Here is a 24,659-nt window from a genome sequence, read left to right as displayed (position 1 = left end):
CAATGTTTGATGAGGGCTGAGAACAGTGGCTGACGCCTGTAATCCCAACACTTTGGGAGGCCGAGGCGGGAGTTTGAAACCAGCCTGGCCAACATGGTGAAACCCTATCTCTACTAAAAATACAAAAATTAGCCAGGAGTGGTGGTGCATGACTGTAATCTCAGCTACTCGGGAGGCTGAGGCAAGATAATCAGTTGAACCTGGGAAGCAGAGGTTGCAGTGAGCTGAGATTGTGCCACTGCACTCCAGCCTGGGTGACAGAGTGAGACTCCATCACACACGCACACACACAAAAAAAGTTTGATGAGGGCTTACTCTTCTTCAAACATGACACCTCGTGCTGTGTCCTCACATGGCAGAAAAGGCAAGGGGGATCCCCCAAGCCTCTTTTACAAGGCACTGATCCCCCTCATGATGGCTCTGCCCTAATGATTTAATCACCTTCTTAAGGCTCCAGTTGTACTACGACATTGGCAATTAAGTTTCAACATATGAATTTTGAAGGAATACATTCAGACCATAGCACAGTTGATAAACCGCCAGACTGTTTTCAAAAGCAACTGCATGATATTACATTCCCACCAGCAGTGTATGAGGCTTCTAATTTCTCCATATCCTCATCAACGCTGTTTATTGTCTGTCTTTTTCATTATAACTATCCTACTGGGTATGAAGTGGTATCTCATTGTGGTTTTGATTTGCATTTATCTAGTGATTCATGCCATTAAGCATCTCTTCATGTGTTAGTGACCATTTGTATATATTCTTTTTTTTTGAGACAGAGTTTTGCTCTTTCACCCAGGCTGGAGTAAAGTGATGCGATCTTGGTTCACTGCAACCTCCGCCCTCCAGATTCAAGCAATTCTCCTGCCTCAGCCTCATGAGGAGATGGGATTACAGGCACCTGCCACCATGCCTGGCTGATTTTTGTACTTTTAGTAGAGACGGGTTTTCGCCATGTTGGCTGGGCTGGTCTTGAACTCCTGACCTCAGGTGATCTGATCCACCCGCCTTGGCCTTTCAAAGTGCTAGGATTACAGGCGTGAGCCACTGTGCCTGGCCCATTTGTATATATTCTTGGTAGAAGTGTCTAACCAAATCATTTGCCCATTTTTACATTTTACATTGGTTTGTCTTTTTTTTTTTGAGACAGTATCTCATTCTGTTGCCCAGGCTGGAGTCCAGTAGTGCAATCACTGTTCATTGCAGCCTCTACCTCCCAAGGCTCAAGAGATCCTCCCACCTCAGCCTCCTGAGTAGCTGGGACAACAGGCATGTGCCACCACGCCTGGCTAATTTTTAATTATTTTGTACACAGGTGGTGGGGGGATGGGGGAGCTCTCACTATGTTTCCTAGGCTGGTCGTGAACTCTTGGGCTCAAGTGATCCTCCTACTTCATCCTCCCAAAGTGCTGGGATTACAGACATGCACCATGGGGTCAACTCTTTTTTAAAAACTCAAATGTTAAAAATGAGCACTAGTAGCAAAGTCTCCCTCCCCAGAATGGTGCACTCCATCTTCCATGGCTCTCTGATTCTGGCAGGTTTCACTTCCTTCCCTGCCCACCTTAAAGTTGACCTCAGTGGCAAGGAGCTTGACTTCCATCTGCATTATCTCAGTACCCATAAGTTTGCATTTATATTCTGTTGATTTTTTTTTTTTTTTTTTTCATATCTTCTAAAGCAATCTCTGGCCACAATTGACTGCCTGGACTATCTTTCTCCTGCCACACCAATGATTATTTTCCTTTTGTGCTCTGGTTACAAAGTGGCGTAAGTTTTCCATGGTCTGCCCTAACACTATTTTTCCTATAAGCCCTATTAATTTCAGTGCACACCATTTTGCAGGATGTGACGTTTTTCATGAATGCATACAGCATATTATTGCATAGATGCTTAAATTTACATTTTAATCAGGGATTTTGGAGATATGGGATTCATGCAAAGTGGAATCTTCAGTTACAATGGCAAGACAATGAGATAGGGAACTTTATTTGTTTATTTGAGACAGTCTGGTTCTGTCGCCCAGAGTGTAGTGCAGTGGTGCCATCTTGGCTCACTGCAACCTCCGCCTCCCAGGCTCAAGCCATCCTCCCATCTCAGCATCCCGAGTAGCTGAGACTACAGACATGTGCCACCATGCCTGTCTAATTTTTGTATTTTTTTTGTAGAGATGAGGTTTTACCATGTTGCTCAGGCTGGTTTTGAACTCCTGAACTCAAGTGATTTGCCCCTGCTTGGACTTCCAAAATGTTGGGATTACAGGTGTGAGCCATAGCGCCTGGCTGAGAAATTTATTTTATTTATTTTTCCCTCTCTAGCGGTAGAAAAATTTAGATAAACAGAAGCTTTAGGTGTCCCTTAAATTTCATTTTAAAGCTCTTCACAGGCCAGGCATTGTGGCTCATGCCTGTAATCACAGCATTTTGGGAGGCCAAGGCAGGAGGACAGCTTCAGGCCAAGATTTTGAGACCAGCCTAGGGAACAAATAGAGATTCTGTCTGTACAATGAGCACGTATGCTAAAGTTGGAATGATTCAGCGATTAGCATGGGCCCTGCACAAGGATGACACACAAATTCATGAAGCATTCCATTAAAAAATAAATAAATAAAAGAAAAAAATAAAGTGTTCTCCTACTCCTCTTTAAGGAAGGGCTAGTTTAGTCTGAGCCTTAAAATTTTCTTTTTTTTTTTTCTTTTTTTAAACTTTTTTGGTATATTCACAGGAAATGATTATTATTAATAATCAAATAATTATTTTTCGTTTGTTTTTTTTGTTTTTGTTTTTGTTTTTTTTGAGACAGATTCTTGCTCTATTGCCTAGGCTGGAGTGCAGTGGTGCGATCTCGGCTCACCACAACCTCCACCTCCCAGGTTCAAGCGATTTTCATACTTCAGTTTCCTGAATAGCTTACAGGCACACACCACCATACCTGGTTAATTTTTTGTATTTTTAGTAGAGATGAGGTTTCGCCATGTTGTCCACGCTGGTCTCGAACTCCTGAGCTCAGGCAATCTGCCCACCTCAGCCTCCCAAAGTGCTAGGATTACAGGCATGAGCCACCGCACCCGGCCAATAATCACAATAGTTAATAAGCCTCAGTTCACCATGTGTCCCAGTCCTCATATTGTTGCTGCTGCCCCATCCTCCACTGTGTGGTCACTGCAGATCCCTGAGGCCATTTAGCTCTGGTTTAGCCAGCCCCAGAGTTCCTCTCCAATCACAGTCATGTGCTTTTCACAACCTGCTTAGTAAAATGTGTCCCTTTTTATTGTCTTTTTCATTATAACTATGCTAGTGGCTATGAAGTGCTTAGTAAAATGTGTCCCTTTGGTTAGGACTTTGCAAACTCGAGTGTTCTCAGAATCCCGCAGAGGGCTTGCCCACACATAGATTCCGGGTGCCACCTGCAGAGATTCTAACATTAGGTCTGGGTAAGGCCTGAGGATTTGCATCTCTAACAAGGTCCCAGGTGATGCTGATGCTGCTGGTCCAGGGACCACATTTTGAATGTCACTGCTTTAATGACCCCGCCATCATCAGTGCCACCCATCCTCACAGACACCAGTTCCTCTTTTAACAAACCTTTTTTTTCTGTTTTTTGTTTTTTAGCCATTGCGCAGTGTTCTCAACCAGGGGCGATTTTGACCCCCCAGGGAACCATCGGTAATGTCAGGAGACATTTTTTGTTGTCACAACGGGGTGAGAGATTATGTTATGGCATCTGGCTTCTACAATGCACAAGGCAGAGAATTATCCACAGAGAATTATCTGGTCCAAATGGCAGTAGTGCTGAGGTTGAGACAGTCTCTATTAATATGCCATTATTGCTTTGTTTGCCAATAGCTTTCAGTTCTGATTGTTTCTATGGCAAGTCAATAGCATATGAAATAAAGATGGAGATAAAGGAACAGTGGCATCCCTCTCCCCCCAATGTTTTTATACTTCAATGAAAATAAAACATTTGGCTGGACATGGTGGCTCATGCCTGTAATCCCAGTGCTTGGGAGGCTGAAGTGGGAGGATTGTTTGAGGCCAGGAATTTGAGATCAGCCTGGGCAACATAGTGAGACCTCAATTTTTTTTTTTTTTTTTTTTTTTTTTTTGAGACAAGGTCTCACTCTGTCACCCAGACTGGAGTGCAGTGGCACAATCACAGCTCACTGAAGCCTTGACAACCTCCCAGGCTCAATTGATCCTCTGTCTCAGCCTCATGAGTAGCTGGGAATACAGGTGTACGCCACCACGCCTGGCTAATTTTTGTATTTTTTGGGAAGACACAGGCCTCACTGTGTTGCCCAGGCTGGTCTTGAACTCCTGGTGTCAAGCAATCAACCTGCCTCAGCCTCCCAAAGTGCTGAGATTATAGGCATGAGCCTTGGCACCTGGCTGAGACCTCATCTCTATTAAAAAAAAAAAAAAAAAAAAAAAAAAGAGTTAAACTTTCAAACCATCAAGTACTTTGAAATATCATCTATGAACATGCTCATTTGTCTTCAGATTTTCAATTGCTCTGTCTCAGGTCTCAAGGCAGAATGAAGGAATTTACCAAAGCCAAGCCAAGCCCTTGGACACTGGGCCCATCTATTTCTTTGATCAGGTAATAATACTGCTTCTTCTCATCAAATTATAATTTACTTTTTAAAAATCAATTCGCTTTTGACCAGTGTTTTCCCCTATATTTTACTCAGAACATTTTGCTTTATTTTAGTTAAAACCTGAACAGAAAGATGGGAAAAGATAACCTGTGAAGAAAGTTATCCCATCCAAAATGCACCCCACTAGCCGGGTATAGGTAAAACATTTGGAATTACTCTTTAATTGTTGGTGTTCCTTTACATCTTCAGAGGCTCGTAAGATGCTCAAGACCAATAGTTTCCTGTTCCTTCATCCCCGGAAAAACTATACAGAGGGGTTGCCATTTCAGATTTGACCATGATGTCATTCAGAGAGCTTTATTTAAGTCAGGCCAGTGGTTAATTTAAACATAATTGTTCATATTAACCAGTCATCCTGGTTTGCCAGCTATTTTGCAACAAACCCAGCGCTTCTCGTGCCTCAGGGAGTTTGCACTAATGTTCCTTCTGCTTTCTGCACAACTTTCTCTATTCCATTTAGCTCATTTCTTAAATATTACCATTGCAGTATGACTCTATTTTAGATTTCTTTTCTTTGTTTTTTTTTTTTTGAGACAGAGTCTTTTTCTGTTGCCCCGGCTGGAGTGCAGTGGTGCAATCTTGGCTCACTGTAGCCTCCACCTCCTAGGTTTAAGGAATTCTCCTGCCTCAGCCTCCTGAGTAGCTGGGACTACAGGTGCACACCACCACGCCTGGCTAATTTTTTGTATTTTTAGTAGAGATGGGGTTTCACCGTGTTGGCCAGGCTGGTCTTGAACTCCTGACCTCAAGTGATCTGCCCACCTCAGCCTCCCAAAGTGCTGGGATTATAGGCGTGAGCCACTGCATCCGGCCTCTATTTTAGATTTCTGTCCTGCTCCATGTGGCACTCCCATCTTTCTTCCTAACTTAATTTTTCTATTGCACTTATCACTTTCTAGTATTCTAAGTGATATACCTATTTATTTGTTCACCCTCTCTCCTCTTATGAGAGTATAAGTTTCACAAGGGCAGTATATATACACTTTTAATGTACTTGACCACTTCTCTATCCCCAGTCCCCAAAAACAGTGCTTGGCATATAGAATGCTCTTAATAAAGATTCTTTATTAACCACCATAGAATTGTGTCAAGCCCACAAAAATGAATGAAATAAAGAGTTCCACATTTTTTAACCCTCTAGTTACTATCAGTTTGGCGCAAAAGTAACTGCGGTTTCAGACCATGAATTTTAAATCATTATAACTAGGCTCACACACATCTTTGTTAATCAAAATAGGAACCATTACAATTTAACACATTTTTGCCAACAAGAAATAGGTTTGTTAAAACCTGCAGCGTAAAAATCCTTGCTTTGGGATTTGATGAACTCTTGGAAAGCATTTTCTGTATCCTGCTGGTTGTGAAAGCATTTTCCCTGCAAAACGTTATCGAGATGCTTGAAGAAGTCGGTTGGCTAGAGGTCAGGCGAATATGGCGGATGAGGCACAACGTCTAGCCCAATTCATTCAACTTTTGAAGCATTGGTTGTGCAACATGCGGTCGGGTGCTGTCGTGAAGAAGAATTGGGCCCTTTCAGTTGACCAATACCAGCTGCAGGTGCTGCAGTTTTCTGTGCGTCTCATGGATTTGCTGAGAATACTTCTCAGATGTAACAATTTCGCCAGGATTCAGAAAGCTGTAGTGGATCAGACCAGCAGCAGACCACCAAACAGTGACCATGATCTTTTCTCTGTGCAAATTTGGCTTTGGGAAGTGCTTTGGAGCTTCTTCGTGGTCTAACCACTGAGATGGTCATTGCCGGTTGCTGTATACAATCCACTTTTCATCACACATCACAATCCGATCTAGAAAAGGTTTGTTGTTGTTGTGTAGAATAAGAGAAGGTGATGCTTCAAAAAGAAGATTTTTAAATTTTCACTCAGCTCATGAGACACCTACTCATCAAATTTTTCACCTTTCCAATCTGCTTCAAATGCTGAACAACCATACAATCGTAGACACTGAGTTCTTTGGCAATTTCTCGTGTACTTGCAAGAGGGCCATCTTCAGTGATTGTTCTCAGTTGGTCGTTGTCAACTTCCAACGGCTGGCCACTACACTCCTCATCTTCGAGGCTCTTTTCTCCTTTGCAAAACTTCTTGAATCCTCATGGCACTATATATTCATTAGCATTCCTGGGCTAAATACATTGTTGCTATTTCGAGTTGTCTCTGCTGCTTTATGACCCATTTTGAACTTGAATACGAAAATCGCTCAGATTTGCTTTTTGCGTAACTTCATTTCCATAGTCTAAAATAAACACAAAATAAATGGCAAGTAATAAGTCATTAGCAAAAAAAGAAAAAAAAAAGAGCAAGAAATACCCATTAAAATGATGTATAACATAACCACTTTTATTTAATAATGTATTCCAATTTCAAATGGCAAATTCCAACAATGCCAAAACCGCAATTACTTTTGCACTCACTCGTACAATTTCTTTACTTGTGAAGGGAAAACTAAAATACTCAAACCTGTCTTAGAACATACATCACAAAAGTATATCAGATTAAATGGGGCTGGGCGCAGTGGCTCATGCCTGTAATCTCAGCACTTTGGGAAGCTGAGGGGGGGTGGATCACGAGGTCAGGAGATCGAGACCATCCTGACTAACACGGTGAAACCCAATCTCTACTAAAAATACAAAAACTTAGCCAGGCCTGGTGGCAGGTGCTTGTAGTCTGAGCTACTCAGGAGGCTGAGGCAGGAGAATGGCATGAACCCAGGAGGTGGAGCTTGCAGTGAGCAGAGATTGTGCCACTGCACTCCAGCCTGGGTGACAGAGCCAGACTCCATCTAAAAAAAAAAAAAGATTAAATGTTGTCAGTTGTATCAGTGAATTGTCCAACAGGGGCAATTTTGTCCCACAAGGGACATTTGGCAATGCCTGCAGACATTTTTGGTAGTCACAACTGCTGGTTGCTATTGTCATCATAGGCAGAGACCAGGGATGCTGCTCCACATCCTACAGTGCACAGGACAGCACCCCACACTGGAGAATTGTGTGGTCCAAAATGTCAATAGTGCCAGAGTTGACAAACCTGCTTTACACTAATCTGTATTTGGGTTTTTTGCAACCTGCCATACCTTTCCTCAAAATCACTGCAACGATGGGCGTGGTGGCTCGCACCTGAATTCCCAGTGCTTCGGGAAGCTGAGGCAGGAGCATTGCTTGAGACCAGCCTGAGTAACATAGCAAGACCCCATCACTATTTTAAAAAATTAAAAATGAAAACCACTGCAATTTGCTTCTGTTTTTCTGTTTTTGTTTTTCTTTTTATTTTTCGAGATGGAGTCTTCCTCATTTGCCCAGGCTGGACCGAAGTGGCACCATCTCAGCTCACTGCAACTTCTGCCCCCAGGTTCAAGTGATTCTCCTGCCTCAACCTCCTGAGTAGCTGGGATTACAGACACCCACCACCACGCTGGGATAATTTTTATATTTTTAGTAAAGACAGGTTTTCGCCATGTTGGCCAGGCTGGTCTCTAACTCCTGACCTCAGATGATCCACTGGCCTTGGCCTCCCAAAGTGCTGGGATTATAGGCAGAGCCACGCTCCTGGTCTGCTTCCATTTTTAAAAGTCCACTATCTCATTTCTTACTTTCTTTTTCTTGTTCTTTTTTTTTTTTTTTTTTGAGACCGAGTCACACTCTGTCATCCAGGCTGGAGTGCAATGGCATGATCTCAGCTCATTGCAACCTCCACTTCCTGGGTTCAAGCAATTCTCCTGCCTCGGCCTCCCCAGTAGCTGGGATTACAGGCACTTGCCACCACACCAAGTGAAGTTTTGTATTTTTAGTAGAGACAGGGTATTGCCATGTTGACCAGGCTGGTCTCAAACTCCTGACCTCAAGTGATCTGCCCGACTCGGCCTCCCAAAGTGCTGGGATTACAGGCGTGAGCCGCTGTGCCCAGCCCCCAATTTCTTTTTAAACAACAATTCAGCATAACTCGATCATTTTGCGTTTACATTGCTTGGCTTATCATTGACCCTCAATCTATGGGGTCAGCTTATATGAGCAGTTAGCAGGTCTGTGTATCCTAGAACTCCAGGGGCGTGCTGGATGCCATGTTTCTCATTTGATGCCCTCCTTAGGCCTTGAGCATTGCTTCTGCCCGCTCTGCTTGGAGACACCCCATTTCTTGTACTGATTGTCCTGCCGTTGCCATTGCACTGAGAATAAAATCCACACTTCTTACCTTGACCTGCAAGCCCTTCTGAGATTTCCTCCCCTTGCCTGCCTTCTGACTTCCTTGCAGGCAGTTCTCCCTTCCACTCCCTGCTCCCCAACTGTTCTGGCCTCTCTGTTTTTATTTTTGTTTGTTTTATTGTCTTATTTTTATTTATTTATTTATTTTTTACCAACCAAGCTCATTGCTGCCTCAGATTCTTCTTTCTTCTTCCTTCCTCCTCCTCCTCCTCCTCCTTCTTCTTTTAATAATAGAGACAGGGTCTCACTATGTTGCCCAAGTTGGTTTCAAACTCCTGGGCTCAAGTGATCCTCCTGCCTCAGCCTCCCAAAGTGCTGGGATTATAGGTGTGAGCCACCGTGCCCGGCCTGCTTCACGTTCTTTACATTTACTGTGCACTCCGCTTTGGATGTTTTCCACTATTTTATCGTCGGCTCCTCCTCCTCATCATCATTTGGGTCTCAGCTCAAACGTGGCCTCCTCAGAGAGGGTGTCCCTGACTCCCAGTCCAAAGAAGCCAGACATTCATAACCCCGTCACTCTATTACAGTGACCTGTTTTATTTTCATCATTGCAGTTATCACTATATGTAATTTTTTATTTTCCTTCCTTTTCTTCTCCCTCTCTCTCCCTCCATGCTTTTCTTCCTGTTTTTCCCTAACTGGTCCATGTAGGCAGAGATCTGCCCTCTTCACTCTGTCTCTGCAGAAGCTAGAACTGCGCCTGATGAATATTCGTGGAATGAATGAATCATTCCTCTATATGTGCTAAGCCTAGAGAAGTGAGACTACTTTAAGACTGGGCCAGTCTTCATTCTTCTTCAAGTCCTTCATTGGTGATTTTCTCTTGTTAAAAGATTGTTAAGTCTGGTTTTGAACTGGACAGTCCATTATTTGAGCACTCTATCTGAAAAATTAGCTGGCATATAAATATTATTTTTAAAAGTGCACATTAAATTTCTTAACCTTAAAACCCTCTGAAGGAGGTATACTTATTAGCCCCATTTTACATATGATAAAAGCAAGGCAATTGGCCGGACACACAGTGGCTCATGCCTGTAATTCTAGCACTTTGGGTAGCCAAAGAGGAGGGATTGCTTGAGCCGAGGAGTTTAAGAGCAGCCTGGGCAACATAGTGAGACCTTGTCTCTACCAAAAATAAAAATTAAAAATTAAAAAAATTAGCCAGGCACGATGGTACCAGCCTGTGGTCTCAACTATTTGGGAGGATCACTTGAGCCCAGGAGGTCAAGGCTACAGTGATCTGAGATCACACCACTGCACTCCAGCCTGGGTGACAGTGAGACCTTGTCTCAAAAAACAAACAACGACAAAAAGAAAAGAAGATGGAGGCAATTAATAAATAGTATCTGTTACTATTATTATTGTAAAAGCACAGCCTTTATCACTGTATCTGAGTAATAGTTATACATGCATATTTTCAGGATGTTACAAATAATATACCATAAAATGGAGATAACACAATAAATGCCACATGGCATTAGCATTAGCGTTTGGTGAAATGATGTTCATGAGGGCAACTTTCAAACCTATAAAGAGATATACGGGCCAGGTGCAGTGGCTCATGCTTGTAATCCCAGCACTTTGGGAGGCTGAGGTGGGTGGGACACTTGTGGCCAGGAGTCCGAGACCAGCCTGGCCAACATGGCGAAACCTCGTCTCTACTAAAAATACAAAAATTAGCCTGTAATCCTAGCTACTGGGGTGGCTGAGGCACGAGAATCACTCGAACCCAGGAGGCAGAGGTTGCAATGAGCCATGATCATGCCACTGCACACCAGCCTGAACAACAGAGCTAGGCCCAGTCTCAGAAAAAAAAAAAAAAAAAAGGGACAGCAAGAATTTTTCATCTTTATAAATTTTTCATCTCTACGAAAAATTTTAAAACTTAGCCAGGTGTGGTGGCATGCACCTGTAGTCCCAACTAGTCTGGAGGCTGAGATGGAAGGAACACTTGAGCCCCGGAGTTTGAGGTTACAGTGAGCTATGATTGCACCACTGCACTCCAGCCTGGGCAGCAGAGTGAGACCGTTTCTCCAAAAAAAAAAAAAAAAAAGAAAGAAAGAAAGAAAAAAAAAGTACAAACAAATAAATACATATTTCTTAAATGGGCTTTCTGTCTTTTAAATGTCAACATGAATATGTAACCAATGCCAAATTGTCAAAGACTTAAGATTTACATTTAGAATTCCTTTTTTTGTTTTAGAGATGGGGTCTTGCTATGTTCCCCAGGCTGAACTCAAACTCTGGGGCTCAAGCAGTCCTCCTGCCTCAGCCTCCTGAATATCGGGGACTACAGGCACATGTCACTGCACCCAGCTGTCATTTAGACTTCTTATGCTAACTCAAATACTTTTTGTTCTTTACAAATTTTCTCTTTTATTTCACATTAAACACTTAGCTGGAAAACCAGTGTTGTTTTTCAAAGTATGCTAATGGAGCCATCATTTAGAAGAAAAAGACAAGTAGCTTTTTAGTGATGTGCACCATTTTATAAAAATTTTATTCAGGTGATGAAACTCCATCAAATGTCGATATGTTTCACCACATTGGCTTGTGAAAGAAAACACTTTGAAATAGTGACGACTGGGGCAGCTGCCTTACTTAGAATTCTTTGAACAACTGGTTTGGAGAACATTTCAAAGGAGAGGTCATTTAAAGTTCTCTTGTTCATGCCTCAGGCGGTGTGGTGAAATCTTTTTTTTTTTTTTTTTTTTGAGGTGCAGTCTCGCTCTTTCGCCCAGGCTGGAGTGCAGTGGCACGATCTCAGCTCACTGCAAGCTCCACTCCCAGGTTCACGCAATTCTCCTGCCTCAGTCTCCCGAGTAGCTGGGACTACAGGTGCCCACCACCTCACCTGGCTAATTTTTTGTATTTTTAGTAGAGATGGGGTTTCACCGTGTTAGCCAGGATGGTCTCCATCTCCTGACCTGGTGATCCACCCATCTCGGCCTCCCAAAGTGCTGGGATTACAGGCGTCAGGCACTGTGCCCGGCCGTGAAATCAGTTTTGGTTCCTTGTGCAATAGACATTTGTTGAATGAATTAATGATAACGGTCGTCAGATTACGGATTTTAAGCTCCAGAAAAGAGAAGGACTGGTCGGGCGTGGCGGCACATGCCTATAATCTCAGCACTTTGGGAAGCGGAGGCAGACAGATCACTTGAAGTCAGGAGTTTGAGACCAGCCTGGCCAATATGGTGAAACCCCATCTCTACTAAAAATACAAAAATTAGCTGGGCGAGCTGGCGCATGCCTGTAGTCCCAGCTACTCGGGAGGCTGAGAAAGGAGAATCGCTTGAGCCTGGGAGGCGGAGATTGCAGTGAGCTAAGATTGTGCCACGGTACTCCAGCCTGGGTGACAGAGCTAGACGCCATCTCAAAAAGTAAATAAAAGAGAGAAGGACCATGTTGTCCTTTCCTTGTAATTCATGTAGTGCAGTGCCCCCACCATGCTATCTTGATGACTGCTATAGTTTAGATGTTTGTCCCCTCCAAACTTCATGTTAAAATTTAATCTCCAGTGTCAGAGATGGGACCTAATGGGAGGTGTTTGGGTCGTCGGGGCAGATCCTTCATGAATAGACTAATGACCTCCTTTGAGGGTGAGTGTGTTCCCACTCTATTAGTTCCTATGAGAGCTGGCTGTTAAAAACAGCCTAACACCTCCCCACTCTCTCTCTTGCTTCTTCTCTCATCATCTGATCTCTGCATATACAGGCTTCCCTTTACCTTCTACCAGGAGAGGAAGCAGCCTTAGGTTCTCACCAGATGAAAGTGCCCAGTTGTAAACTTTCCAGCCATCAGAATCATGAGCAAATAAACCTTTACTCTCCATAAATTACCCAGCCTCAGGTATTCCTTTATAGCAACACAAAATGGACTAAGATAATTACCTTCCTAGATTTTATTTATTCATTTATTTGAGACAGAGTCACTCTGTCACCCAGGCTGGAGTACAGTGGCGCTATCTCAGCTCACTGCAACCTCCACCTCTTGTGTTCAAGCAATTCTCCTGCCTCAGCCTCCTGAGTAGCTGGGATTACAGGTGCCTGCCATCACTTCTGGCTAATTTTTGTGTTTTTTGTAGAGATGGGTTTTGCCACGTTGGCCAGGCTGGTCTCGAACTCCTGACCTCAAGCGATCTGTCCGCCTCGACCTCCCAAAGTGCTGGGATTACAGGTGTGAGCTAACGTGCCGGCACCTTCCTAGATTTTATTGTGTCTAGAGGCTCGGAGCTACCGTTGATGCCGTTCAGTAAAATATATGCTTGGGATGTAAATGTTCTGTATCCAACTCAAGGCTCTTGTCTTGAAGGAGAATTGTATCAGAGCAAGGCTTGATCTCACTAAATTCAGCTATCTGGTCCTAAATCATTCATTCTTTCTAGTACTTTTTTTTTTTTTTCTGCCAACACTTGAAAATGTGAGACTATTCTACTACTTGTTGAGCAAATATGTGCTAGAGAAACAGCAGTGAACAAGATAAAGCCTGCTTCATGGAGACTTCATTGGAATAAAGGGAAACAAATAAACAAGTAAATATAGGGCAACAAGTAGTGATATGTGCAGTGAAATAAAGCAGGATTAAGGAAATGGGACTGATGCTTTTTTATATGCGGTGTTCAAATGGCCTTATTCCTACAGTAATATTTGAACAAGACTTGGTGGCTGTGAGGGCGTATGGATGTGTGGGAAGGATGTGTCCTTGGTATGTTTGAGGACAGCAAGGGAGCCAGTGTGGCTGAAGCATAATGTGTTGAGAGAGGATAGTGGAATATATAATAAAAATCAGAGGAAGGGGAGAGGGTCAGATTATGAAAGACCTCGGAGACCACTGTTATACAAGTTTTTGTTGTTGTTGTTTTTGTTTTTTGTTGGTTTTTTTTTTTGAAATGGAGTCTCACTCTGTCACCCAGGCTGGAGTGCAGTGACACAATCTCGGCTCACTGCAACTTCCACCTCCCGGGTTCAAGTGATTCTCCTGCCTCAGCCTCCTGAGTAGCTGGGATTACAGGCGCATGCCACCATGCCCGGCTAATTTTTGTGTTTTTAATAGAGATAGGATTTCACCATGATGACCAGGCTGGTCTCAAACTGCTGACCTTAAGTGATCCACCCACCTCAGCCTCCCAAAATACTGGGATTACAAACTGGGATTAGAGTCTGAGCAGAGAGGGGCATGACTTAATCTGAGTAAAGACCTGGCTCCTGTGTTGAGATTCCATTTTAAAGAGTGGAGAAATGGTCAGAATAAAGACTAGGTATGAGGCTATCTACAATAATGATCCTTGAAGGGTGATGGTAGGTCAGCCAATAGTGAAAGAAGGTAATGAGATTGCATTTCAGATATAGTTTGCTGATTTGACTAGGGGATGGATATAGGGTGCGAGAGAAAGAGAGGAGTCAAAGAAAACTCCAGAGCTTTTGGCCTGAGCAATTGGAAGAAGGAAGATTCCATTTATTGAAATAAATAAGAACTAAAGGAAAACTCATTTGGGGAGGAAAACCAAGAGTTCAGTTTTGAACACGTTGGATTATTTAAATATGAGATACCTGTAAGATACATTATATAGGAAGTAGGATATTTAAGTCTGGAGTGCAGACAAGATGTCAAAGCTGGAAATATACATTTGTGAGTTGTCAGATGGTTTTTAAAACCAGTGAATTGGCCGGGTGCATCTAAGGGCCCAGAAATGGCTCTTATCAAAGACAAAGGTAATCAGGACCTGGGATGTGGACTCAAACCAACCAAAATATTTGTGGGACTGGGAAGGGCCTGTGGGTGCCAAGTCATGAATTAATTTCTAATTGTTTTGAAAAAATCTCTAAGGAGGCACGGTACTTACATATCACTGGGTCAGCAGCGCGTTCTCTCTCCTGGGGTAGGCCAGATCTTCACCGCAATCACTTTGGTAGCAGAGTTGAACATTCAGAATTCAGAGGGCCATATTAAAAGTCAACCGCTTTGGCATGAGGAGTGCCAAAACAATCCCTTGACTGGAACTCTCAGGATAGCAGTGGCCATAGAGTCTGTTCCCTTTTGTAGAAATTTCACATCGGTATAAATACTAGTGCAAAGTACTAGTATAGATACAGCATAGCTCTTTATCTCTCTAGATGTGTTAATACCACTGCCCTGTCACAGCCTTAACATAACGACAGGAGGAACCAACTTAAATGGTATTTCTACTGTACAGAAATGCAGCCCATTCTTTTCTTTTCTTTTTTTTTTTTGAGACAGCGTCTCACTCTGTCACCCAGGCTGGAGTGCAGTGGCATGATCTCCACTCACCGCAACCTCCGCCTCCCAGGTTCAAGCGATTCTCCTGTCTCAGCCTCTCAAGTAGCTGGGACTACAGGCGCACGCCACCATACCCAGCTAATTTTTGTATTTATAGTAGAGACAGGGTTTCACCATGTTGGCCACGATGATCTCGATCTCTTGACCTCGTGATCCGCCCTTCTCGGCCTCCCAAAGTGCTGGGATTAGAGGTGCAGCCCATACTTTTTAAAAATAAAACTTCTTTAAAAATTTTTTTGAGACAAGGTATTGCTCACCTTGTCTCAAAGGTCACCCAGGCTGGAGTACAGTGGCACAATCATAGTTCACTGTAACCTAGAACTCCTGGGCTCAAGCAATCCTTCCACCCCAGCCTCCCCAGTAGCTGAGACTACAGACGCACACCACCACACCCAGCTAATTTAAAAAAAAAATTTTTTTTAATGGGGTTTTGCTATGTTGCCCAGGCTGGTCTTGAACTCCTGGGCTCAAGCAGTCCTGCCATTTCAGCCTCCCAAAGTGCTAGAATTACAGGCATGAGCCACCATGCCCAGACCCATTTTTTAAGAAAAACCTGGAATATAAATGTTTGCAGTATACTCCTAGTCCTCAAATGCTGACAATAAATCCAATTAAAAAAAAAAAAAAAAAAAAAAAAAAACTGTGTACACTTCACTAGACAAGCCAAACAAAATATATCTCAGGCACCAGGTGCAGTAGCTCATGCCTGTAATCACAGTACTTTGGGAGGCTGAGGCAGGAGGATTGCTTGAGCCCAGGAACTCAAGACCAGCCTGTGCAATGCAGTGAGTTTTTTTCTATAAAAAAGCAAAAATTAGCTGGGCATGGTGGCCTGTGCATTTAGTCCCAGCTACTCAAGAGGCTAAGGTGAGAGGATCGCTTGAGCCCAGCAGTTTGAGGCTATAATGAGTCATGATCTCACTACTGCACTCCAGCCTGGGTGACAGAGCCAGATCCTGTTTCAAATATATCCAATTATATATACATAAAATCTCAGGGATGGGTCCTGCCCTGGGACTACTGGTTACTGAACTCTGGCCTAGAGCTACCCAGTTTATAGGATAGACAAAAACCTGTCCACTGTCACAAGTCCCTAGTGTTTAGGCTGGTATTTTTCTAAATTCATTTGACAACCTGAGTCCATTTTTCATATTTAACTACACTCTAGAAAAATGCTAAGATAACTGAAGAGGCCCAGATCAGTGCTCCTCACTAAGACACTAATTTTTTAAAAATTAGTTTTGCTGAAAGTGAAAAGTCTTTATCCTAGAAATAAATATAACATTTCCTCTTCAATAAAAAGAGATAAAAAGATTTACCATATGGGATTGTTGAAACACCTAGTCCAATGACAATCAGTTGTTATTAAACATTTTAGATCAATCACAGTTATTTAAGTAATACATAACTGAGTTTTGCACTCACATATATAGAATGCTGTGATATGGAGATAATGTGGTACTATCTAATAGGGTTATTGTGAGGGTTAGATAAGGTGGTATATGTGAAAATTCTTTGTAACTATAAAGTGATAAATACATTTATTGTGTTACTATAGTAGTTAACAAGGATTGCCTGTCTTTTAAAAACCAGTATATAGCCAGGTTTGGTGGCTCATACCTATAATCCCAGCCCTTTAGGAGGCGAGGCAGGAGGATTGCTTGAGGCCAGGAGTTGAAGACAGCATGAGCAACATAGTGAGGTCCTGTCTCTATTAAAAAAAAAAAAGTGTTTTTTTAATCAGCCAGGGGTGGTGGCACATGCCTGTAGTTTCAGCTTCTTTGGAGGCTGAGGTGGGAGGATTGCTTGAGCCTGAGAGGTCAAGGCTGCAGTGAGCTATGATCATGCCACTGCACTCCAGCCTGGGTGAAAGAGCAAGACCTTGTTTCAAAAAAAAAACAAAACAAAAAAAACCCAAACAGTATATAAAATTATATATACATACATACAGATGTACAACATCTATATGAATGTCTGTGTGTGTGTATGACTATATGGAGTAGGTCAAATAATATGTATATTTTAATTCATCAAAATGATTTTCCTTCATTTTATTCTTTTATCATTTTAAATTAATAGTGGATTTTGATAGCAATAAACAGATGATATTTTATAACCTCACTTCTGCTCAATTTTTCTTTCCATTCTTCATTATGACTTTTTTTTCTCTTCTTTTCTTTCTTTTTTTTTTTTTTTTTTTTTTGAGGCAGGATGTTACTCTGTCACCCAGGCTGGAGTGCAGTGGCACGATCATGGCTCCCTGCAGCCTCAACCTCCCAGGCTCAATTGATCCTCCCACCTCTACCTCCCGAGTAGCTGGGACTACAGGTATGTGCCAGCACACCTGGCTAATTTTTTGTATTTTTAAAGTAGAGATGGGGTTTTGCCATGTTGGCCAGGCTGCTCCCAAACTCCTGGCCTCAAATTATCTGCCCACCTCGGCCTCTCAAAGTGTGGGATAACAGGTTTGAGCCACTGCACCTAGCCCAGCCCCCTGCTTTTTAGCTTTTTGTTGTTTCTGTTTACATATTATTGTACTGTCTGTGTCTTGAAAAGTTGTTGTAGTTATTATTTGTGATCAGTTCATCTTTTAGTCTTTCTACTTAAGATATGAGTAGTTTATATACCACGTTTATAGTGTTATAATATTCTGTGTTTTTCTGTGTACTTACTGTGACCAGTGAGTTTGTATCTTCCGATGATTTCTTATTGCTCATTAACATTCTTTCCTTTCAAAGGATGAAAGAAACTCCCTTTAGCAAAGGATTGAAGAACCCCCTTTGGCATTTCTTGTAGGACAGGTCTGGTGTTGATGAAATCCTTCAGCTTTTGTTTGTCTGGGAACGTCTTTATTTCTCTTTTCTGTTCGAAGGGTATTTTCGCCAGACATACTATTCTAGGGTAAAATTTTTTTCCTTCAACAATTCAAATGTCATGCCACTCTCTCCTGGCCTGTCAGGCTTCCACTGAAAAGTCTGCTGTCAAACATATTGGAGCTCCGTTGTATGCTATTTGTTTCTTTTCTCTTGCGACTTTCAGGATCTTTTATTTATCTTTGACCCAAAGGTCAAGGATAAATTCCTTTGATTGTTAAATTCCTTGAGGTAGTCTTTCGGTTAAATCTACTTGGTGTTTTATAACCTTCTTATACTTGAATATTGGTATCTTCCTTGAGGGTTCGGAAGTTCTCTCTTATTACCTCTTTGAATAATTCTTTCTTTCTTTCTTTCTTTCTTTCTTTCTTTCTTTCTTTTCTTTCTTTCTTTCTTTCTCTCTCTCTCTTTCTTTCTGTCTTTCTTTTTTTTTTTTTTTTTAAGAGAGAGTCTCACTGTGTCACCCAGGCTGGAGTGCAGTGGCACAATCTTGGCTCACTGCAAACTCCGCCTCCCGGGTTCAAGCAATTCTCCTGTCTCAGCCTCCCGAGTAGCTGGTACTGTAGGCACACACCACCACGCCTGACTAATTTTTGCATTTTTTTTAATTTTTGCATTTTTAATAGAGATGGGGTTTCACCATGTGGGTCAGGCTGGTGTTGAACTCCTGATCTCGTGATCCACCCGTCTTGGCCTCCCAACGTGCTGGGATTAAAAGCATGAGGCACTGCACCCCGCCCCTCTTTGAATAAGTTTTCTACTTCTATTTCTCTTTCTGCCTCCTCTTTAAAGACAATAACTTTAGATTTGCCATTTTGAGGCTTTTTTCTAGATCTTGTAGGTGTGCTTTGTTCTTTTTCAATCGTTTTTCTTTTATTTCTTATGACTGTATATTTTCAAATAGCCTGTCCTCAAGCTCACTAATTCTTTCTTCTGCTTGATCAGTTCTGCTATTAAGAGGCTGATGTATTCTTCAGTATGTCAATTGCATGTTTGTTTTGAGACAAGGTCTCTCTATGTTGCCCAGGCTAGTCTTGAACTCCTAGGCTAAAACGATTCTCCCACTTCAGCTTCCCAAAGTGCTGAATTACAGGCATGAGCCACCATACCCAGCAAATCAATTACATTTTTCCACTCCAGAATTTCTGTTTGATTATTTTTAATTCTTTCAATCTATTTGTTAAATTGATCTGATAAGATTCTAAATTCCTTCTCTGTGTTATCTTGAATTTCATTGAATTTTGTCAAAACAGCTATTTTTAAAAATTTACATTTTATTTCATTGATTTTTTTTTTTAATTTTTTTGAAACCGAGTCTCACATTGTCACCCAGGCTGGAGTGCAGTAGTATAATGTCAACTTACTGCAGCCTTGAACTCTGGGCTCAAGCAATGTACCCCACTGAATACCTGGGACTACACAGGTGAGCCACCACACCTGGATAATTTTTTTTTTTTTTTTTTTTTTTTTTGAGACGGAGTCTTACTCTGTCACCCAGGCTTGAGTGCAATGAAGCGATCTCGGCTCACCACAACCTCCACCTCCCAGGTTCAAGTGATTCTCCTGCCTCAGCCTCCCAAGTAGCTGGGATTACAGACACCCACTGCCACACCTGGTTAATTTTTTTTTTTTTTTTTTGTATTTTTAGTAGAGACAGGGTTTTACCATATTGGTTAGGCTGGTCTGGAACTCCTGAACTCAGATAATCCACCTGCCTTGGCCTCCCAAAGTGCTGGGATTACAGGCGTGAGCCACCGCACCTGGCCAATTTTTTATTTTTCATAGAGACAGGGTCTCACTATATTGCCCAGGTTGATCTGGAATTCCTGGACTCAAGTGATCCTTCCACCTTGGCCTCTCAAAGTTCTGGGATTACAAGCATGAGCCACCACACCAGGCAAACACAGCTATTTTGAATTCTCTGTCTGAAAGGTCACGTATCTCTGTCTCTCTAGGATTGGTCCCTGGTGCTTTCTCTAGTTTATGTAGTGAGGTCAAGTTTTCCTGGATGGCCTTGACGCTTGTGGATGTTTGTTGTCTGGGCATTAAAGAGTTGGGTATTTATTTCAGTCTTCTCAGTCTGGGCTTAGTTTTACCCGTCCTCCTTCTTGGGAAGGCTTTCCAGGTATTCAAAGGGACTTGGGTGGTGTGATCTAAGTTTTTGGTCACTGCAGCTGTATCTGCATTAGGGGGCACTCCATGCCCAATAACACTGTGGCTCTCGCAGACTTGTAGAGGTACCACCTTGGTGGTCTTGGATAAGATCTGGAAGAATTCTCTGGGTTACCAGGCAGAGACTCTTGTTCTCTTGCCTTACTTTCTCCCAAACAAATGGAGTCTCTCTCTCTCTCTCTCTCTCTGTGCTGAGCTTCCTAGAGCTGGGGGAGGGGTAACACAATCATCCCTGTGGACACCACCACTGAGACTGTGCTGGGTCAGACCTGAAGCCAGCACAGCCCTGGGTCTTGACTAAGGCCCACTGTAACCACTACCCGGCTACCAACTATGTTCGCTCAAGGCCCTAGGGCTCTATAATCAGCAGGTAGCAAAGCCAGCTAAGCATGTGTCCATCCTTTCAGGGCAGGAAGTTTCCCTGCGCTCCATGTGGCTCCAGAAATGCCATCTAGTAGACAGAGCCTGGAGCTGAAAACCTTAGAAATCTACCTGGTACTCAAGTCTACTGCAGCTGGGCTGGCACCAAAACCATAAGACAAAGTCCTACCCACTCTGCCCTCCTCTTTCCGTAGGCAGAAGAGTCTCTCTCCATAGCCACCACTGTCACAGGCTGCAGGGAGTGGTGCCAGGCTACCACCAGTATTCGCTTAAGGCCCAGAGGCTCTTCAGTCAGCTTATGGTGAATGCTGCCAGGCCTGGGACTCACCCTTCAGGGCAGTGGGCTTCCCTCTGGCCCACAGCAGGTTCAGAAATGCTGTCTAAGAGCCAAGGCCTAGAACCAGGGGCCCCAAGAGCCCAGTTGGTGCTCTACCCCACTGTGGCCAAGCTGGTACCTAACCTGCAAGACAAAGTTCCATTTCCTCTTCCCTCTGCTTTTCTTAAGTAGAAAGAGTCTGTTCTCATAGCCACCACAGCTGAGAATGTGCTGGGTCACACCTGAAGACAGCATTTCTCAGAATCTCACCCAAAGCCCGTGGTGTGTACCATCTGGCTACTACTATTGATTATTCAGGACCCAAGTGCTCTTTAGTTAGCAGGTGATGAATCCTGCAAGTACTGGGTCCTTCCCTTCAAGGCAGCAGTTTCCCTTCTGGCCCAAGGTGTGTCTAGAAATGTCACCCAGTATCTAGGGCCTGGAATGGGGCCCTCGTGACCCTGTCTAGTGCCCTCTCCTACTGTGGCTGAGATGGTATCCAAGTTGCATGGCAAAGTCCTCTTTATACTCTTCTCTTTCCTCCCAGGTGAAAGGAAGGAGTCGCTCCTGGAGCTGTAAGCTGTGCTGCCTGGGTTTGGGGTAGGGGTAGTACAAGCACTCCCCTGGCTACCCTGGCTGTTGTCTCACTAGACTGAGTGCCTCCCAATTCCACAGGCTCTGAGCCCAGCACAGCACAAGAATTTGCCTAGGAGTTGCAGTCCTTGTGGGCTAGACTGCATTTCAAATTTATTTAGTACCCCAGAGCACTTTAGCCTGTAGCAGCAAGGCTTGCCAGAATTCAAATTCCACCTGCTGGGATGGACAATTCCTCTCTGGCTAGGGCTGGTCTAAATGCTCCCTCCATGGTCATTGGCTGAGTTCTGCCCAATGTTGTATTCAGCTGTGACAGGGCAGCACTAAGTTCCAATGCAAAGTGCCACAGTCATTGCATTCTCCCTCCTCCAGGCACACAGGTTCTCTGTGCCACATGGCCACTGACAGGGGATGGGGTAGGGGCAGGGTTGGTGATTCGACTCTTTCTGATGCTCTTCAGTGTCTCTTTCAGTGATATGAAGTTAAAACCAGGTACTGTGATTGCTCACCTGATTTTTGATTCTTATGAAGGTGCCTTTTTTTTTTTTTTTTGACACCATCTCACTCTGCCGCCAGGCTGGAGTGCAGTGGTGAGATCTTGGCTCACTACAACCTCCGCCTCCCAGGTTCAAGTGATTCTCCTGCCTTAGCCTCCCGCATAGCTGGGACTACAGACGCATGCCACCATGCCCAGGTAATTTTTGTATTTTTAGTAGAGATGGGGTTTCACCATGTTGGCCGGGATGGTCTTGATCTCTTGACCTCATGATCCGCCCACCTCTGCCTCCCAAAGTGCTGGGATTACAGGCATGAGCCACAGGCATGAGCCATGGTTCCCAGCCTGAAGGTGCTTTTATATTTAGATAGTTGTTAAATTTGGTGTTACTGTGGGGAAGACAATCAGTGGAGATTTCTATTTGGCCATCTTCCTTCACCTCCTAGCCAAGTTAGCTTTTTGGTAGACATTTGCTTAGTATTTTTACTACCAGGTATGCATATATATCACTTGAGATCATTACACATATACAATTGTGTCTACTTTTTTTTTTTTTTTTTTTTTTTTGAGACAGAGTCTCGCTCTGTTGCCCAGGCTGGAGTGCAGTGGCGCAGTCTCGGCTCACTGCAAGCTCCGCCTCCTAGGTGCATGCCATTCTCCTGCCTCAGCCTCCTGAGTAGCAGGGACTACAGGTGCCCGCCACCTTGCCCAGCTAATTTTTTATATTTCTAGTAGAGATGGGGTTTCATCATATTAGCCAGGATGGTCTTGATCTCCTGACCTCATGATCTGCCTGCTTCGGCCTCCCAAAGAGCTGGGATTACAGGTGTGAGCCACCGCGCCTGGCCTTTTTTTTTTTTTTTTTTTTTTTGAGATGGAGTCTCACTCTGTCACCCAAGCTAAAGTGCAGTGGCACAATTTTGGCTCACTGCAACCTCCGCTTCCTGGATTCAAGCAATTCTCCTGCCTCAGCCTCCAGAGCAGCTAGGATTAAGGATTACAGGCACATGCCACCATGCCTAGCTAATTTTTGTATTTTTAGTAGAGACAGGGTTTCACCATGTTGGTCAAGCTGGTCTCCAACTCCTGACCTCATGTGATTCACCCACCTCAGCCTCCCAAAGTGCTGGGATTATAGGCATGAGCCACCGCGCCCAGTTGTAATTGTGTATACTTTTTATATAATATTATAACATAATATTATATATTATATAAACATGTTATCAAATTATTAAAAGCAATTTTAAAAATAATTTTTTACGACTGCCCATTGTATGAGTATGGTATTATTTACTTAGCTATATCCCTATGCACTGTTAGGTTCTTTTAAATTTTTTCTCGTATCAAAACATGTTACAGTACATTTTGTGCATAGATGTTATAAATCTTTTTATTATATTTTAAGATGAATTCCTAGAATTTGTATTACTAGGTTAAAGAGTATAAAAGCTCACATTTTGTTTTACAGTAATAAAAAGAAAACAGTTAAAAGAACTAAAGAAAGCAAGACTAAGTAGCTGCATCTATGAAAGAAGATGAATTCCACTCACCAAGCATCTCACAACCTCCTCGTGTGTCCAAGTTTCCTTCAAAACTTAGATTCTCCAAAAGATGCCTGCAAAATAACCTATTTGAAGAATACAAACTCATTGCTCCCGAAACACTGTGTGAACCTGGGGAGACATTACAGCAATGCTGAGCTTGACATTACTTTCCCTGAGGGAATTGTAAATCTCATAAATTACAGTTGGAAAGATCTTACTGAAGATGCTTATGTGTGTGCATCTGAAAATTCAATGTGGATGCAAGACCATGCTCTGCAAGGTTGTAATTCCATGACCATAGTTAAGGTGCTAGAACACAAAATCAGCAGGGGTTCAAGAGAAGAATGTCATCAGCAAAATCATCTACTTAAAAGCAAAAGAAGACCACCATGTTGCATCAACTAAATCTATGGAAAAAATAGGTAAGTAGAATTTACTGGTTAGATTTATAAATAAGGCTTCAGGATGAATGAATAAAAGCAGCAAGTAAGTGAGATATTGATAAAACATTATATTAGTGCTATTTGATTTGTGTTGATCACTTTAATAAGTCATTAGTGAATGTTAGAAGAAAGATACCAGAATTCACAGTGCTTTCAGCTAGATAAAGCATCAATTAGGCTTTTACTAGATTCCATGTGATAGGAAGTTTCTGCCTTAGGGTATCCTTGAGATTCTCCTACAGTACTATGGTCCAACAGAAATACAATGCTGGCTACGTACATTTTTTGGGGGAGTGGGGGGCAGGGTCTTGCTCTGTTGCCCAGGCTGGAGTGAAGTGACCTGATCATAGGTCACTGCAGCCTCAACCCCCTGGGCTCAAGTGATCCTCCCACCTCAGCCTCCTGAGTAGCTGGGACCACAAGTGCATGTCACCACACCTGGTTAATTTTTGTATTTTTAGTAGAGACAGGATTTTACCATGTTGCCCAGGCTGGTCTCAAACTCCTGGACTCAAGCAATCCTCCCACTTCAGCCTCCCAAAGTTCTGGGATTGCAGGCATGCACCACCATGCTCGGTCTCTATATAATTTTTTAAATTAAGCTTTTTAATTTTAAAATAATTATAGATCCATATGAAGTTATTAGAAGTAATACAGAGAGAAA

At 42.9% G+C, this 24,659-nt stretch overlaps 1 protein-coding gene and 1 pseudogene across 1 annotated transcript in view; one reads left to right on the top strand and one right to left on the bottom strand.

Moving 5' to 3' along the window:
• METAP2 (methionyl aminopeptidase 2) overlaps positions 1-24,659 on the bottom strand; it is an 817,888-nt gene that overhangs the window by 83,273 nt on the left and 709,956 nt on the right. The window lies entirely within an intron of this gene.
• LOC126931862 (uncharacterized) lies at positions 2,504-2,601 on the top strand (annotated as a pseudogene).

Source organism: Macaca thibetana, chromosome 11 (genome assembly GCF_024542745.1).
Source record: "Macaca thibetana thibetana isolate TM-01 chromosome 11, ASM2454274v1, whole genome shotgun sequence".
Taxonomy (NCBI): Eukaryota; Metazoa; Chordata; class Mammalia; order Primates; family Cercopithecidae; genus Macaca; species Macaca thibetana.
The sequence above is the reverse complement of the archived record's forward strand: the minus strand, read 5'-3'. Positions and strand labels throughout refer to the sequence as shown.